Below are 6,370 nucleotides of genomic sequence, written 5' to 3' on the forward strand. Positions count from 1 at the left end.
AAGCACTGGAGCCTTTGCCACAGCAGTTGCTGAGTCAGGGAACTGATGCAGGTGAAGAATGAACTTTTTTCTGAACTGATACAAGCTATGAGTTGTATAGATAAAAATTCACGTATTCTTAACTGGGATCCATTTCCCAGTCTGGTTTGCTGAACAGACCCCAAAACCCCAGCATGACCCAGCTGGGGAACTAGAAGAGGCTGCTTACATCTATGCATAAAAGAAATGAGATGACAAAATTACAGTTTGAGTTCAGGATGACACTGAGGAAGTTTTACCTATTGCACACCTCCACCAGCCATCTCTGGAAGGGCAATAAACTGTTTACAAGATTTGTGGCGTTGCAGCAGATTTATCACGCGGACATAAAGAGAGGAGTCACCCTGTTTCCGTGACAAAGTACCATAAATATATAGGGATATATTGTTCTGAAAAAGATCTGTATAGCTTGACTGCTGCAACAAGTTCCCAGCATAGCTGCTTTTCCTGGAGCACTGCCATCATGTTTCCTTATCGCTAACTGAAGTAACTAACCAGCTAACTCCCAGTGATGTGCTTTGCCTTCTAGATCTGCATAAAGGTCATTTGCAAGGAAGAAAGGAGGGCATAATAAATAAATAAATAAATAAAATAAATAAATAAAAAGAAGCCATTGTGCCACATCCACGGCTTTGTTTCCAAAAGTCACTAAGAAGTGCAATGCCAGGCTGAAGTGTTTGACTATTCAGTAAGTACAAGGAGTGGCCAATTCCCTCCCCACAGTAAGACTGTTGACAGCTGTTTTAGAGGAGAAAAAAAGTGAAGCATGACTAAGCTGTTCATAAAAACCACACTATATCTAACACTCTAACAACAAGTTTTGGTTTAGAAAAAGTGCAGTGCTTCCTGGCCGTGAATGTCCAGGTGGTACATGACAGCCTTGAATCAGGCTTCCAACTGGATTGTACCCCCCGTGGCAAACCCCACAGCAGCAAAGCAGAACTCTGTCTACACCCAGAGCTATCAGCTGCCTCACAACGTCATTCATTACCTACCTTGATTACCTACAGGTGATCAATGCAAGCAAGCACATGAGCACTTGGCACCAAGCAGCACCCAGTAATCACAAACTGCAGACTGCAAGGTGCTTTCCACCCCAGCTTTCCACATCCAGACTCTCATGTGCCTTCGACTAGGAGTTATCCTCCAGCTAAAAACCACACCAACTGCCAACTGCCCTGTCCAGGAGACCGGTAAAACATGGGCCCACAACCACTCAGAGAGGGCACATCGTGCCTTTATGGCCTCCTGGACTACCTAACCTTTTGCTCAAGTTTTTTATTTCTTACCACTACCTTACACCAGTAGAGGAAAGCCAAAACCAAACAGTTCCTCCATACTAATCAGCTGTGTGGTTTAGCTGACTTCAGGCTATTTATTGCCTGTGTGGGGAACCCCTATAGAAATAACATTTAATAGCACTCAAGTAGATTGCAGAGATAACCAGCTACACTAATAACCAGAAAAGCTTCCAAGCTGCTTCAAGGTCAGTTTTACTGGCGAGTGGATCACCATCAAATACCAGGCAGAGAAAACTGATACAGTGATGTCCTGGAAAGGACGTGGGAAAGACATCATAGGTACAGCAGGCACAGCAGCTCCTACTAATGATTTTTTTGTTAAGTAGCTATTTATTAAAACTTATTATGCCAGCAGAAAATTATATGAAAGCACCCACTGCCTTTATAACACAGGAGCCTGTGCATACCACCAACAAACCTACCGATGTTTTTTTCCTCTAGTATAATTTATTGACCACTGTCTTAATTCATGCTTTGGATAGAATAACCAGATTCCTTTAACAGTAGTTAATCCTCCTCTTAGCACAGGAGCATACCCTAGACCAGAACATGGCTTACTCACGAGTATATCCTGCTGAGAGATTAGTAGCAAGTTCTACATATGCCTGAGTCTCAAAGCTTCCCTACACAGACTACGTTTTAAAACCATCCATCATCGGACAGTACCTGGCAGAGCTCTGTTCCTATGAGAAGCTCTGACTTCTTAACTTTGTTTTACTCCTTTGATGCACCAAAGCTGTAAATCAAGAACATCAAGCTCCTGCCTTTCTCTCTGGCTGCAGTCCCTGGCTGGACTCTGATACTTCGAACATGTTGTGTCCTCACCTCTCGGGCTATGTCGGCCATCCTTTGGCCGCCAGAGCCAGGCGAGAGACGAAGGCTGGAACACCATCAAGAAACACGGCTCATCCGCGCTACCCGCGGGAGACTCGTCATTCAGGCCACCTACAAAACCTGTCTGCCTGGCAGAACTCAACATCCGTGCCCTTCTAGCAACAGCCCCAGGCCAGCCTGTCTGCCCAGCACCGGGCAGCGCTGGAAGGACAGACAGGCGACGTACAGGCTCAACCCATGAATGCGGAACACAAGTATGCACTTGAACTCGTGCCAAGGGAAAACACATGCCCAGGTGATCCTCACCTTGCCTAATGCACTCTTACCCTGTTATCAGGCTTGGGGGAAAAAAAAAAAAAAAAGGCAAACAAACCCAACTTAAAGTGCCCAAACAATATACTGTCGCCATGGAAGTGTCCCAAAGCACAGCAAGCGCCTTCTGAGTGGATGCTCCTCTAGTGCAGACAGCGTCTTCTATCCACAGGCACAGATGTTATGAGGTTAATGTCAATCTGCTCCCACTACTAAGGTATCTATGTACAAAATCACACCTCTTCTAACATTGTAATAAATGAATCACCAGTACCTTTAAGGAATTCTGTGGAACTTGGTTCACCCTTTTCCACAATAGCTCGGCAAGGCCGTACAAAACATGAAAAACACACTTGGCAAGGGACTGAGGAGAGTCATCACAAACTGAAATAATGTAGCTTGGCCCTTTAAAAGTGATTAGATTACATTAGCCAAAACTCCCAGTACAGGAGACATCCATGGATCTCAGACCAACTGTCTAAACTCAGCTCTGAAGCTACATGCTTTACATATTTCTACTGCATCGCATATCTCCATGAGTACCTAAAGTTTTACGGCTGACGAAGATTACAGAGAGCCACAGCGACCAACTGTCCTACAGTAGTACAGGATTTCTAATCCCTTTATCAAGTCCCTGTCTGGTCATCCACAACATAATCGGTAGAGCATGCTCTTCAAAGAAAAAAAACTTCTATAAATCACTTTTTTTTTTTCCACTTTTGAGCTTCAGTTAACATGAAGCCCTGTAAAGGACACTGGAGCAGAACCAATTCCAGAGGTCAGCAAAATCGAACTCTCCAAATCCCAACTCCTCTGTATGACTTGCGGGGACAACACAGTCACAGAAGGTAGATTAATAAACCCAAACAGTTCACAGGTTAAGAAAATCCTCATCCAGAAGCTCATGCATTTGCTCCAGAAGAAATGTCCGCACTCGAGAAGAAAAAAAAAATAATTATATTTTCTGGCAATAGAGCGAACGCATGGAACAGGCCCTTCGGCAATGACCCTCTGAGCGACTTCAAAGGCCACTCAGCCCCAAAGGTGACACGCACCACCACCGGCGTGTTGCGGGGGGGGGGCCTCCTGATACGAACCCCCGACGACTTTCTGTGAAATAAACTGAGATACAAAGTTGCGTCCGCGAGGCTGGAGGGGGGATCCAGATCGGGGTATCAGTAATTCCAACGTGTAGGGGGGCCAGGCGGGTGCGTGTGCCGGGGCACCCACCCGGGCACACACCGGGCTCGTCCCGACCCGTCCCCGCCGCAGCGGAGCCGCCACCCCCGCCCGGCTGCGGGGGGACCGCGCCCGGCCCCGGCCCGCAGACAATAGCGGCGGGGAGCAGCCGAGCGAGAAAACACACCAAATAGATGGAAAACTAATACGAGCCGCGAAATGAAAGGGAATAAAGCCACGCGGAGACAAGGGGCCGCATGGAGCGGCTCCACGCGAAGTTGCGGCGGAGAAAACCCCCCGAGGAAGAGGAGGAAGGGCGGGGGAAGCGTGCGAGGTCGCGGGAAGGGGAGGGGGGGCCCCCTCCGTTCCCCCGTCCCCCCCCCTTCGCCGGGGGCCTCCCCAAACTTTCCCCCACCCCTTCGCCCAACTCCGGCGGGGCAAACTCACCGCGGGGCCCGGCGGGCGGCTTCGCCCCTGGCAGCGGGGCCGGGTGGGAAGGGAGAGGGACGGGGACGGGGAGGGGGCGGAGGAGGCGGCCGGGCCGGTGCTCTCCGCCCGGGGAGGCGGGCAGGAAGGAGGGGAGGAGGGCCGGGGGCTGCCGCCCTCGCAACCTGAGCCGGCGCCGCGCCCGCCCCGCGCCCGCCCCGTTCCAGCCCCGCTCCAGCCCCGCGCCCGCCCCGCATGCGCCGCCCGAGCGGGGCCGGGGGAGCTGCGGGCGGAGCGGACACCGCGGGCTCCTGCTCGGGGATGAGCTCCAGCTGCGCTCGCCCTGCCTCCCCAGGAGGGCTGGGGAACCCCAGGAGCGTCCCCTCCCCCGGGGTTTCGCCCTCCAGTGTGCCCCTCTCCCGGTTACTCGGCCGTCGTGGGAGGTGGAGCTGCTGGGTGTAAAGTTGTTGCTGCGGGTCTGAAAGGACAGGGGCGGCTTAGGCTGCGGGTTTGTTTTTGTCTGAGAGGGATCTGAGGGTTGCCCCGTGCCTGGAAGTGGGCTAGACCAGGTTAGATGGGGCTCTGAGCAGCCCGGTCTAGTGGAAGGTGTCCCTGCCCGTGGCAGCGGTGTTGGAACTGGATGATCTCTTAGGTCCCTTCCAACCCAAACCAGTCTGTGATTCTATGATCCTGCCTTCCCACGTGCTGAATTCCAGGGGTAAGGGCCTGTCCTGGTTGGGGATGGGTTCCTGGCATCCCTTTCTTCAGCAGTTAAACCCTCTCCTAGTGCCCAGAGCTCAGGCTGTCCAGCTGTGAACAGGATCGGCTGCATGTCTGTACCTGACACAAACCCAACAGGTCCTCTTGAACCCCACCAACCCAGCCCTCCGACTCATCCTGTTCCTCACCCTCTTTCCCTATGGTTGTGTGCAGCATGTATGTTTGATAGAGAAACATCTCCCGTACCGTTCCCACGCCTTGCCCCGGAAAAACAGTGGAAATGGCAACCCACCATTAGCAAATGAGCTCATGTGGCCTGTGGTCCATGTGTGGCTGGGCTGGAGGAGGCCCCGCGGAATGAAGATGAATGATCTGTTGTGGTGGTGACTTGCCTTCAGTTTCAGTTTTTGTTGGAAGCTCTTTGGAAATGTGTACATGTGGTGGCCCAACATTTCCACTTGGCTTCACTAACTGCACACATGTGTATCCCGCTAGCCCTGGCAGTGGCCAGATGATCACATCCACAAAGGCACTGTCAGCGCTGAGTTTTACATGCATGTCCTGCCCCACCACAGCTGGGCAGCCTCACCTTATGGCAACCACCCCAAAAGTACTTCACACAGTACTTTCCAAAGAGACCTTGCTGTTGGCCAGAGCACTCTGCAAAGGCTGCAGGTAATTCCCGTACACCCTGTTCTCTCCAGGTAGAACAGAAATAATAACACTGGTTACAGTGCAGAAGATTATCTGCTGAAAACCCTCTGTGTGAACTTGGCATTGGCTTCCAAAATATGCAATGTTGATTCAGTTTAAAGCAACTGAAATAATAAAAATGGTTTCAACCCTTGTGCATTGTGGTCATTTTGGAGACTGGAATGTGCCGGCACTTTACAACCAGATGTAAAGCGGTAGTTTTTCTTACATGGCTCCAACAGGATAAGGCACATGAGACCAAGGACCCTGGAAAAACATTTTCATTTTCCTTCCTGTCACCTCTACAAAAGGGGCTTATGAGGCAGATCACTTGGAGTTCCCAGATCCGAGAAGAGGGGTCAGGCACAGCAATGGCTCAGCAAAGAGCACCATCTAGTGAAAATCCACTTCTTGAAGAAACTCAGTCCCCTTCAAGGCGCCAACCAAACAATGACTAACTCAGCCCAGCCCAGCCCAATCTACCTCATCCCATCTGAAGCAATCGTGAGCAAGGTAGCATGGTAACAGATAACAGCTGTCTAAAATTTTCCATAACACACACACACCAAGATCTTTAGCTCTACCTTCTTGGTTGTCCATCAATGGCACATTTCCCTGCTTGTCAACTCCAGCCTGGCAAGTCAACCTCTGTCTTCTGCTCCCATGCCTGGAGCTGGCACAGCCCTGGTCTTGCTGTAGGTGCACCCCTCCCAGCCCCAAGTCACACTGTGGGGCTCAGAAGACCCAAAGAGAGGGCTCAACCTCCCAGATGAGTCTGTACCAGCCCTTGGATCTGGGCTCATATGTGCTGTTCTTGCAATAGTTTGGAAATACTTTCGGGGAGTCTTCTCAGCAGAAGGATGTGA

General features: G+C 50.9%; 1 protein-coding gene across 15 annotated transcripts in view; it reads right to left on the reverse strand.

The window, feature by feature from the left end:
• The window catches only part of AKAP13 (A-kinase anchoring protein 13), a 212,696-nt gene extending 208,470 nt beyond the window's left edge, over window positions 1–4,226 (reverse strand). For 6 of the 15 annotated variants that reach the window (XM_050309190.1, XM_050309188.1, XM_050309186.1 and 3 more), the window contains exon 1: window positions 4,113–4,225. The gene's annotated coding sequence lies outside the window, so the exon portion shown is untranslated. Of the gene's footprint in view, window positions 1–4,112 lie in introns of all 15 variants that reach the window. The other 9 variants (XM_050309179.1, XM_050309185.1, XM_050309181.1 and 6 more) reach the window with 3 other exon arrangements.
• Window positions 4,227–6,370: the final 2,144 nt, after the last annotated feature.

This window comes from Myiozetetes cayanensis, unplaced genomic scaffold (genome assembly GCF_022539395.1).
Source record: "Myiozetetes cayanensis isolate MyiCay16 unplaced genomic scaffold, myiCay2020 scf14, whole genome shotgun sequence".
Taxonomy (NCBI): domain Eukaryota; kingdom Metazoa; phylum Chordata; class Aves; order Passeriformes; family Tyrannidae; genus Myiozetetes; species Myiozetetes cayanensis.